This window comes from Tupaia chinensis, unplaced genomic scaffold (genome assembly GCF_000334495.1).
Source record: "Tupaia chinensis unplaced genomic scaffold, TupChi_1.0 Scaffold000601_1, whole genome shotgun sequence".
In the NCBI taxonomy this organism is placed as follows: Eukaryota; Metazoa; Chordata; class Mammalia; order Scandentia; family Tupaiidae; genus Tupaia; species Tupaia belangeri.
In genome coordinates, this window is record NW_006160119.1 from 1,142,298 (window position 1) to 1,153,216 (window position 10,919).

At 48.0% G+C, this 10,919-nt stretch overlaps 1 long non-coding RNA gene across 2 annotated transcripts in view; it reads left to right on the top strand.

Annotated features, from left to right (window-relative positions):
* Positions 1 to 10,919, top strand: part of LOC102476401 (uncharacterized) — a 57,120-nt gene that overhangs the window by 24,006 nt on the left and 22,195 nt on the right. For both annotated transcript variants that reach the window (XR_335997.3, XR_001371134.2), the window contains exon 3: positions 6,459 to 6,603. This is a non-coding gene — a long non-coding RNA (uncharacterized LOC102476401). The remainder of the gene's footprint in view (positions 1 to 6,458; positions 6,604 to 10,919) is intronic.

Here is a 10,919-nt window from a genome sequence, read left to right on the forward strand (position 1 = left end):
GGGGGCGGCAATAGTGGAGGGTCGTACGGAGATGGGGAGGGGCAGGGGCAAACCCTCGTGAGCAGAAGCACCTGTGGTGAGGGTAGTCTGTGCAGAGAATGAGGGCCATCCTGAGGAGCCTCCAAACCTGGAATTACCTAGAGAAAAAGGCCTGTAGAAGTCACCCATGGAGCCAGGAGAGAAAGACTGCAACCACCAAGAAGTCTGGTCAGCCCCATTCCTCCTGGTTCTTGTGTCCTTTTTTTTTTTTTTTTTAAAGCATATTTTTTTATAGGGCACGTGTACTGACCAGAGAGACAAAAGGCCAGAAATCACCCCCCCAGAGGGATGATCATTCCACAATCCCTTCTCCATTCTTTTCGGATTTTGGGCATGCACACACATGTGCCCAGAATGGGTTTTAAGTTGCCGGGTCTGGGACTCGAACCACGGACTGTGTGGGAGTCCAACAATGTAACCATTATGCCATCTGCTGGTCCCATATTTTTAAAATTTTTATATAGCAATCTTTTTTTCTAGATAAACTATTCCCCAGTCTTTACAATAATAATTGCATATTAACCAGACTAGGGACAAGGGAACATAGATGGGTTTTAAATTTTATTTATTTTTCAGTACTGGGACCTTGTACTCGCTCTAGGTAATGTGAGACATAAGTATCATGCCTTTCATATATTCAATATAAATGAACAATTACAATGCTCAGTTGCCACATCAGTTTAATCAGTTTAATCAGTAGACAGCTATAAAAGAAGGAGGAACACAGATAAGAACATATTTTAGAATTTCTGATTAGGGGGACCAGCAGTTGGCGTAATGGCTATGTTGCCGGGGTCCCATGTAGTCGACCACAGTTTGAGTCCTGGACCCGGTGGCTTAAATTCATGCCAGGTGCGTGTGCGTGCGTGCCCAAGATCCCGAGAGGAGAATGGAGGAGAAGGGATTGCAGCGTGGCCATCCCCCCGGGGGATGATTTCTTGCTTTCTGTCTCTCTGTCTTTGTCTTTCTGGCAAGCTCACGTGCCCTATAGCAAAAAAAAAAAAAAAAAAAAATCTGATTACAGAAAGGCATTGCTTAATGGCCCCTCGTGGCTGCACGTTATGAAATGCAGCCGTGGGGCTGCGGTGGCGGGACTGGGCCGAGTAAGCTGTGGAGCTGGGAGTCATCACTACCACCCCCGGGCTTCCCCAGTGACTGTCCCTCTCCTAAGTAGCACAGTTATCCCGTCAGCTCCCACTTAGAGACTGTTGACTTTCCTTCCCGTCTGGGCGCTGCAGGGTAAGCAGGGCACAAGACTGTGGGGCGGAGGAGGAAGCAGCAGTCCCACGTGACGCGCTTTCTTCCGAGGGGCCTTGGCCGCGGAACCGGTACTCTTACCCCCTCACGTAACTGAGTGCCACATTAGCAATGGCATGGTTTGAGGGATGAAAATACATTTGAGAGCAGCTCAGTGGTCACAGAGCTATGGTTGTGACCCCAGCCGTGAAGCCGGTCCCCGTTTTCTTACCCCAGGTCTGGACCTCTGGAGCAGTGCTGCTCTGACCAGGTGTGTTAGGCAGCACCAGTTAGATGGGGGGAGGGGGGACTTCACATAGTAAATGGAAAATGCCATTCTCCTGAAACTAAATTTCTCAGAGATGGATCCATTCTTTTCTTCTTTTCTTTTTCTTTTTCTTTTTTTTTGGGGGGGGGGAGAAGTTTTTGCTATGGGGCGCGTGGGCTTGCTAGAAAGACAGAGACAGAGAGACAGAAAGCAAGAAATCACCCCCCAGGGAGAATGGCCACGCCACAATCCCTTCTCCTCTATTCTCCCAGCGTGAGTTTAAGCCACTGGGTCTGGGACTCGAACTGCAGTCAACTACATGGGAATCCAGCAACATAGCCATTACGCTAACTGCTGGTCGCATAGAAATGGACTCACTCTTTATAGGAAAAAAACAGGCTATGTAACATTTCAGAGGCTTTAAGTTTTTTGAATATATTATACACAAGGTTTATGTTGGAAACAGAGGAAAGGGATACTTTTTTTTTGAGGGATTTTTTGCTATAGGGTACATGTACTTTCCAGAGTGACTGAGACAAACAGAGAAACATAAACCAGAAACCACCCCCGAGGGAGTTTGTTCACACTGCAATCTCTTCTCCATTCTCTTCTAGGGATTTTGAGCACACGTGCACACATGCCCAGTGTGGGCTTCAAGCAGTCGGGACTGGGACTCGAACCGTGGTCAAACGTAGGAGTCCAGTGCCTATACCACCTGCTGGCCCTGGAAAGGGATAGTTTTTGATACAAGTGGATGGATTACGTTGCATTCTAGTCATTCAGTTTAAACAATTTGTAAGTTTATATATGTATTATGTAAGACTAAAATATTTCTGTAATTTGCTTTATTTATTTTGAGGTAAATGTCTAAGCCATAGTGTAGTTCAGTGGTAAGTAAAGCAGGGCAGGTAATGATGGGGACACAGTTGGAGTACTGCGTACATTCATGACAGTTGTCCACAGACACAGCAAAGAAGGAGGCGTTGAGAGCGGCCGCGGGGAGGGGGCTGTGCATGGAGAGCTGGGGGCGGGGGCCCGCCCCGGCCCCAGCCAGTGGCTACCTGAGCTGGAGCCTGCGTGGCCCACCACAGGCACGCCCTGACCCAGCAGCATGGACGGACACCCTGACTGCACTCTGAGCATGCCCACATCCAGACAGGACCGAGATGGCGGAGGGTCGCAACGTGCCCTGTCCTGTCTGTGAGTGGACATACTCTCTGGCAATTAAACAGAGGGGATAAGAAAGGAGGTGGGCATTTCAATACATTCTCAATGAGCAAAATTCAGCAAAAAATGAATATAAAAATGATTATTTTTCAGTTATGAGACAAGTTACAGTAACTATGTTATAATTGCAAATAACGGGTGAGTTTGCAAAAGTTTAATTACATCTTAATGAATTCCTAAAGACTTTCTTTAGTGCTACTATATTTTTTTCTGTGTGTGATTTTTAGTAGAAATAACATGCTCTTTGTGTATTAACTGGACTGCTTGGGAGGATAGTAAATGGTTCAATATTGACTAGAGTAATAGAGGAGCATTAAGATCTATTTGTATTCGCTAATAATCATTCATTTTCAGATACACAGGAGGACAGAGGTGGGATGTTTCAGTCTCAGCAATACCACAATGTCTCCGTCATATCATTATCACTCTGTCGGTTTCCCCATAGGGCACACAGAGAGACAGAGAGAGACAGTGCAAGGCAGAGTGAGAAACCTCCCCGGGGGTGGCCACGTTGTAGTACCCTCTCCTCTGATCTCCTCCTGGGATCTGGGGCACACACACACCCGTGCTCAGCATGACTTCCATGTAAACCGCTGGGTCCAAGACTCGAACCTCAGTCTGCCATGTGGGAATCCAGCACCTTATCCACCATGCCACCTGCTGGTCCCTACAGTGTAACACTTTTTGTTTCCTTACATACCCTTTTTCTAGAGCTGGATGCTCTTGAAAGCCAGCAAGAAAGTTTAAACTAATGTACGTTCCTCTTCTAGAGGCCTCTCTCAGGGCCCTGAGGGAGGCATTAGCAATATTCTTGTGGTCTTATATTTTGGTAAAATTTGCAAAAGATATTTTAACTGCAATTGATTTTAGAAAACTCTTTTTGTTGACTTTTTCTCCTTCACAGTTCTTTTCTTGTCAGGTAATACTGAAGTGACCATGGGTATATTTTAGATTTGGCTCAAAGGAAGTTAAAATACGTATACATTTAGATTTAATTTGGATTTAGTGGGGTATATAAATGTAGTTTGTAATCAGGTCTGTGCGTGTGGTCAAATTATTGCTAAATGTCTAATAGAGAAATGCACATTGAAATATTCCTATTACTGGGGCCAGCAGGTGGTATGGTGGTTAAGGGCACTGGACTCCCACTGGCCAACTGCAGTTTAAGTCCCGGATCTGGTGGCTTGCTTTCTCACTCCCCCTCTCCCCTTCCCTCTCAGGTCAAATTAAAATAAATAAATAAAATGAAATAATATAGTTCTTTTTAAAAAAATAAAAAAGAAACGTTTGTACTACTTGCTGTAATCAATCGCTGAGCTTGAAATCTCGATGTAAACGTGTATATGGTACCCAGCCCCGGGTATGTGGGAAGTAAAGGAGAAACAGAATCAGAAGCTAATCTGTGGAGCTTTCTCAGAGCAATATCTGAATTATCTTTCTGTTATCTCTGTAACACATATTAAAAAATTATTATACGAAAAGATTATTAAAGACCTTGGAGTCCCAAAATGCAGGAATGAAACATTTTAGGCACATCAATGAATTGGGGAGATATCTGTTATTTTCTAAGTCCTGTGAGGTTTATGGTATTTGTCATTCAGACATATAATTTGTTACCATTTCTTATTCCATTCTAAATATTCACTTTGCATCTGATTTAATGTTTACAATTTCGTAATGTTTCATCTTTTTTTTTTCTTTTTTTGGGGAGGTTTTTGCTATAGGGCACGCGCGCTCGCCAGAGAGATAGAAAGCGAAAAATCACACCCCAGGGGGGATGGCCACACTGCAATCCCTTCTCCTCCATTCTCTCGGGATCTTAGGCACGCATGCACACGCGCCCAGCGCAAGTTTAAGCCACTGGGTCCAGGATTCGAACCACAGTCGACTACATAGGAGTCCAGCCACATAGCCATTATGCTAACTGCTGGTCCCATACTGTTTAATTTTCTATGCCAATTTGACTATGCTAAGGATGGCCAGATAGCCAGTAAATGATACCAAGTCATGTTTGAGAGGGTGTTTTGGGAAGAGATTAGTTTGTTTTCTTGTTTTCATTTTGTTTGTTTGTTTGTTTTTGTTTCTTACTTTGCTATAGTGTGTGCACGCTCACCAAAGAGAGACAAAAAGGTAGAGAGAGAGGGTGAGTGAGGAACTTCTCCCTGGGGTTTGGCCATGCCCAGTCGCCTCTCATTCTCCTCTCAGGCACACACCAGAGCCAATGTGTTTTCAAGCTGCCATGTCTAGGACCTGAACAGCACAGGCGGCCACGTGGGATCCAATCACCTTAACCTCCACGCCACCTGCTGGTCGAAGATCAGCCTCTGAATCAGTCCAGTGACTAATGAAGTCTCTCACAAGTGTGGACAGGTGTCACCCGCCACCGTCACCCAGTAGATGGCTAGAATAGAGCAGAGAGACGGAGGATGGGCTGGTTCACTTTCTCCTCTGGGCAGGGAGGAGATCTTCTCTCTTCTCCTGCCCTCAGGCAGTGCTCCTGGTTCTCATGTCTTACGACTGGGACTAAAATTACCCTGCTGGCTTCCCTGGGCCTCCAGCTTGCAGATAGCAGCTCTTGAGACTCCTTAGCCTTCATCATCGTGTAAGCCAATTCCCATAATAGATCCTGTGTGTGTGTGTGTGTGTGTGTGTGTGTGTGTGTGTGTATTTGTTCTATTGGTCCTGTTTCCCTAGGAAACTTTAATATATATTTCATGTTTTTTTTAAATAAGGTTCCCCACACTGAATAAACATTTCAAAAACCCAGATCTCCATTTGTTATATATTCCTTGTTTCAAAAAAAATTTAAGGGGAGGTCAGCCGGTGGCATGGTGGTAAGGGCGCTGGACTTCCGTGTGGTTGACCATGGTTTGAGTCCCAGACCTGGCAGCTTGCTTTCTCCCCACCCTCACTCTGTCCCTCTCTGGTCAAAGTTAAATAAATAAATACAATAATTCTTTTAAGAAAAAGGTTTAAGGTGTCTTCCCAACACAATAATTATGGTGCTTTTATTTGTAACCCATTTAGCCAAGAGGCACAAAATTTGTTCTTTAAAAGAGATTTTTGCTATAGGGTATGTGTGTTCACCAGAGAGACAGAGACAGAGAGACAAAATGAGAAATCACCTCTTGAGGGGATGGCCACACTGCAATCCCTTCTCCTCCATTTTCTTCTCAGGATTTTGGGCATGCACGCTCGGTGTGAGTTTTAAGCTGCTGGGTCCAGGACTTAAACTGTGGCTGGCTACGTGGGAGTCTAGTGACATAACCATTACAGCATCTGCTGGCCCCCAAATACTTTGTAAAAACAATCTAATATCAAGGAAGGCGTGAGGGGAAGAAAGAGAGAGAGGGACCCCTATCTACAGAAGGTGTGACTGCATGAGGGATGCACCCGGCTTTGCATTTAAACAGATAAGCCCTACTTTCATCATTCATGAACTATGAGCCAAGTTAGTTCATCTCTTCACACCACAGTTCTCTCATTCATACAATGGGGAAATACCAGCAACAGCAAGATTACGAAGAAGACATGACAGCGTGTGTCCTGGCAAGCCTGGCACACGTAAGACAGTTAATAAAAATGTAAAGCCCTTCATTCTTGAATGCGTAGTCCACGTTATATTCCCTGAAACAGCCTTACTAATATGCAGAAAAGAAACGATTACGTTTTCCTGCTCTCTCGACAGCATTACGAGCAGCACAACATATGTGGGAAGTTCATTTCTTCTTCTGTCAAGACATGAAGCTGAGTAAGGTGCAAAAATATGTCATCTCCCATGCGAGCGGAAGTCATCGGATATCTGTTGTAGAAGAGCTAAGAGGTGGAAAGGGGTAACAAATTTAAGAATCTGTAAAAAGTTATGTTATAAGGTCACAAAAACAGGGTTTTGTACCTAAGTTAATGAGTTTATTTCAAAGCCAAAGCGGTTGTTTTGGTATTTGTCTCTACCAACTCCTGTTTTTCAAAGGTGTCTGAGCACAGTAGCTCAGGAATATCTAAACCGAGTGGCAGGGTTAGAAGTAGCTCAGAAGTCAGCTCAGAGTCCAGGCGTCTCCCAGACAGGTCTGCCCTTCACAGCTGGGATGGTACAGGCAAGAGGGGTGGGGCTCCTGCAAGAGGCACCATAATAACTAGCAAGGGGGCAGCACTTACTGCAGGAAAATCAGCCAGGCCTAGGGCACGAGAGGCTTAGTATTAAGCAGAAGAAGCAGTGGTTGGAACGCCGTAGAGTAACTGGAGATGTCTCAGTGCCCTGTCCGTCAAGGACTGTGCATGCACCCTGCTTACCCTCGTCTGGAGGGCTACAGGACCTACAGAACAGGACGGAAGCAGGAACGCTAGGGACACATGCTTTCCGCCAGAGCTCTCTGCAGAATGGGGCTCGACTTCCTTTTCTTGCCGGAGGATTAAAGGCGACCTGAGTCTCCAGAGACATCTGAGTCTGTCTTCTTTGGTCTCAGACTCCAGAGCACTGTGCTCAGACCATAGAGTATGAAACGCTGGCTGAACAGAGCAGACGGGTTCTGACTGACCTGCCTGGGCTCCCCTTTGCTCCTTAGCCAGCTCAGCCGTCCACCCCGCCCGCCCACTGCATCTCTGCGTAAAGCATCGGGCACGTCTGCGAGACACCGGGATGTGGGGTTAGCCTCTGAGCTACTGCTAATCCTGTCTGGTTTTCAAGTTTCCTGATCTACTGTGCTCAGATGCCTTTGAAACCCTACGATCTCCGGGCTGTAGGGGGCATTACAGTTACTCTGTCTTCTCTCACTCGCTCTCTTTTTAAATAATTATTTCCTTTTTTTAAATTTGCTATAGAGCATGTGCACTCGCCAGAGAGAGTCAGTGAGATAAAATGGGAAAGTGAGAAAGCAAACCACCAAGTCCAGGTCTGGAACCGCAGTCGGTCACGTGGGCATCCAGTGCCTTGACCACCACACACCTGCTGACCCCAGTCTTCTCTTCAGTGACACAGAACCCATTGCTACAACATCCCCCGAGGAAAGGTCACGGACCCCTGCTCTCTGCAAAAGACGGTCCGTCCCTCCAGCTCTCGTTTTAGAAGGCCTGTCCCTGTTGTCACATCACGGCTCCTCCCTGCAGTGCTCCCCACTAGCCATGTCACCTCCTTAGACTTCCCAAATGTACCCCCATTTCCTTCACAGATAGCCCTTTGACACTTCTGATCACACACAGACAGGAGCACATGCACAGAGACCATCGCACCTTCAGCCTTCCTCACGGAGCCTAACATCAGGGTGCTTTAAAGCACGTCTGCCTCAGGATAGAACTCGGTACACTCCTGGGACCAGCAGTTGGCGTAATGGCTATGTCACTGGAGTCCCATGTACTCGACTGTGGTTCGAATCCCAGACCCGGTGGCTTAAACTCACAACAGGTGAGTGTACATGTGTGCCCAAGATCCCGAGAGGAGAATGGAGGAGAAGGGATTAGGGGGTGATTTCTTGCTTTCTGTCTGTCTCTGTCTTTCTGGCAAGCGTACATGCCCTATAGCAAAAACTTTTCCAAAAAAAAGAGCCCGGTGCAGTCCTTCCCCAGTTCTCACTCATTTCACTGACCCGTGTTCAGTGGCCTCCATGTGACAAGGAGTGTGGTGGGGCTAGTTGCCCAGGATGCAAAGGCAATCAAACAGCTCCATAAATAGATGCAAAATCGCGCTTTGCGGAGTGCGCCAGAGTGACAGGTGCCACACAAGGACACGATGGGAAGGACCCAGGTGGGACATCAAAATCTGCCCTGGGGAGTCTGCACTGAATTGCGGTCTAAAGCAGATGTGTACTGAGGGAGACGGTGAGAGGCCACAGCAGCAAGCGAGAGCAGCAGGGACAGGCTAAGTGGGAGGCCACGTGGAGCCGGGGTGCACAGAACGAGGGGCCAGGGCAGCAGGCTCCGGGAGGAAGGAGCGGACCTCTCTCAGAGCCGCCAGGATGGGGAGCTTCGGCTTCATCCCGAGCAAGTAGGAGCCAAGGAGAGAGCGTGAGCACAGGGTTAGGCTGTGGGCCTGGGGATGGGGTCGGGGCGGTGGTAGGTCAGCTTCTCCTTACACGACCCCTGGCTATGCTCAGGGACACTGAAGAAGCGGCCATGACGGTACTTTGGGCAAGAAGTAAGGATGGTCTTTCTGGCAAGCTTAGAATCGATAACGAGCACTTTTTTTTTTTTTTTTTTTTTTTTTTGAGAGGTTTTTGCTATAGGGAGTGTGCGCTCGCCAGAAAGACAGAGAGACAGAAAGTGAGAAATCCCCCCCCCGGGGGAATGGCCATGCTGCAGTCCCCTTCCTCCATTCTCCTCCTGGCATTTCGGGCATGCATGCACATGCACCTGGTGTGACTTTCAAGCTGCCAGGACTCGAACTGCTGTCAGCCATGGGAGAGTCCAGAGCCCTAACCACTACGCCACCTGCCGATCCCTTTCTTTGACTGAGGCAGAGGGGATTGGAGGAGAAATCCTTAATTTTTACAATGTTTTGCAGAGCAGGTATAAGAACTGAATGAAGAACTAAGTTTTTAAAGTTCAATTAAATTTAAATACATATTTAACAACCCAGTTTCAAGGTTAGCATTTGTTAAGAAATAAAACAGGAAATAAAAATCAAGTCACCCTGTTAGAAGTAGAGGGGTCGGCAGGTGGCGTAATGGTTAAGGACTCTGACTCCCGCGTGGCCAACTGTGGTTCAAGTCCCGGACCTGGCTGCTTGTTTTCTCACTTTCTCTCTCTCTCTTACCCAATCCCTCTCTGGTCAAATTAAAATCAATAAAGTTAAATAAAATAATTTTTTAAAGAACTAGAAAAATTTCACTGAAGAGAAACTTTACAATAGCCTCCAAAACAAATTTGATTCTAATTCATAATTAAAGAGCAGCTACAGTGCAGGATTCCCAGCCTCTCTCTTCTGACCGGTCATCGGCTTCTGCTCTCACAGGTGAGCAGAGGAGAGAGGGCCGTGCAGACGGAGGACAAGGCTCAAGAAGGGGACTCCCTGTGCCTCGGTCTTCCCTCAGGGTTATTTGTCGCCGACAGGGTGGCCTTGGACCAGAGTGTAGGGCCCTCTGCTTGCTGGTCCCATGGGGCGTTTCTCCCTCTCTGTTTAAGGGTTGACAGCGCTGAGCCGAGTCAGACACACCCAGTCTTCTCTTTTTTCTTTTAATTGCCAGACGGTGCACGTGTTTGCCCAAGAAAGGGAGAGGGGGAGGGGGAGGGCGCCCTCCAGCGTGGCAGGGTCGCACCAAAAACCTCTTCCCTCCACTTCTGCATACCCTGCTGGGATTTGGGTTGCACAGATGTGGCTGATGCCACTGGGGGTGCGGGGAAGGGGCCTGCACCCTGGCTAGCCACGTGAGACCCAGCTCCCTTAGCCACTAGGCTGTGGAGCCGACCCAGACAAGTCCAGTGGTCGCCCCAGCACCGGCATAACGAGCTGGGTCCTCTGGGCGAATTCCTCAGCCTCCGTAGCAGTTCCGCTGCTGTGAAATGCATTCTTCTCCACAGTTGCCTTAGACCACACCTGCCTCTGCTTCCTGAAGATGATCCCCCTATTTTTACCCTCTCTCGTCCTGCCAGCGTCGCCTCCAACCTCCCCCACAGCTTCTCTAACCGTTACGAAGTCCCCTTGATTCAGTTATGTGAAGTCACCACCCATGTGACAGATTTCCACTTGGCGCTGGAGCTGAGATAGCAGACAAAAAGATTCACGTTTCCAGCATTAGAGTGACAAAGGTTTTCTTGGGCCAGCACGTGGCATGAAAGTTAAGGCATTTGATCCCACATGGCCACCTTCACGGTTCGAGTATCAGACCCAGCTGTTTGAGACTCACACCAGGTGCACGTGTGTGTGCCCCCGTCCCAGAAGGTGCACCGAGAGGTGGCTGTGGGACGGCGTCCCCTGGGCGTGCTTTCTCGCTTTCTCATCCTCCCCCTCTCTGGCAAGAGCGCACATTCTACAGCAAAATAAAGGGTCTGGTGGCGTGGCAGGCCTCGGCCTCAGCCTCCCAGCTGTGATGACAGGTTCAGTTCACGATGCCTGGTCTTGGAGACAGGGTCGGCAGGCCACCGAGAGCTCAGTGGGGGGAGTGTGGACTGTGGGGGGAGAGCCGAGGTGGGGGGAGTGGACTGTGGGGGGAGAGCTGAG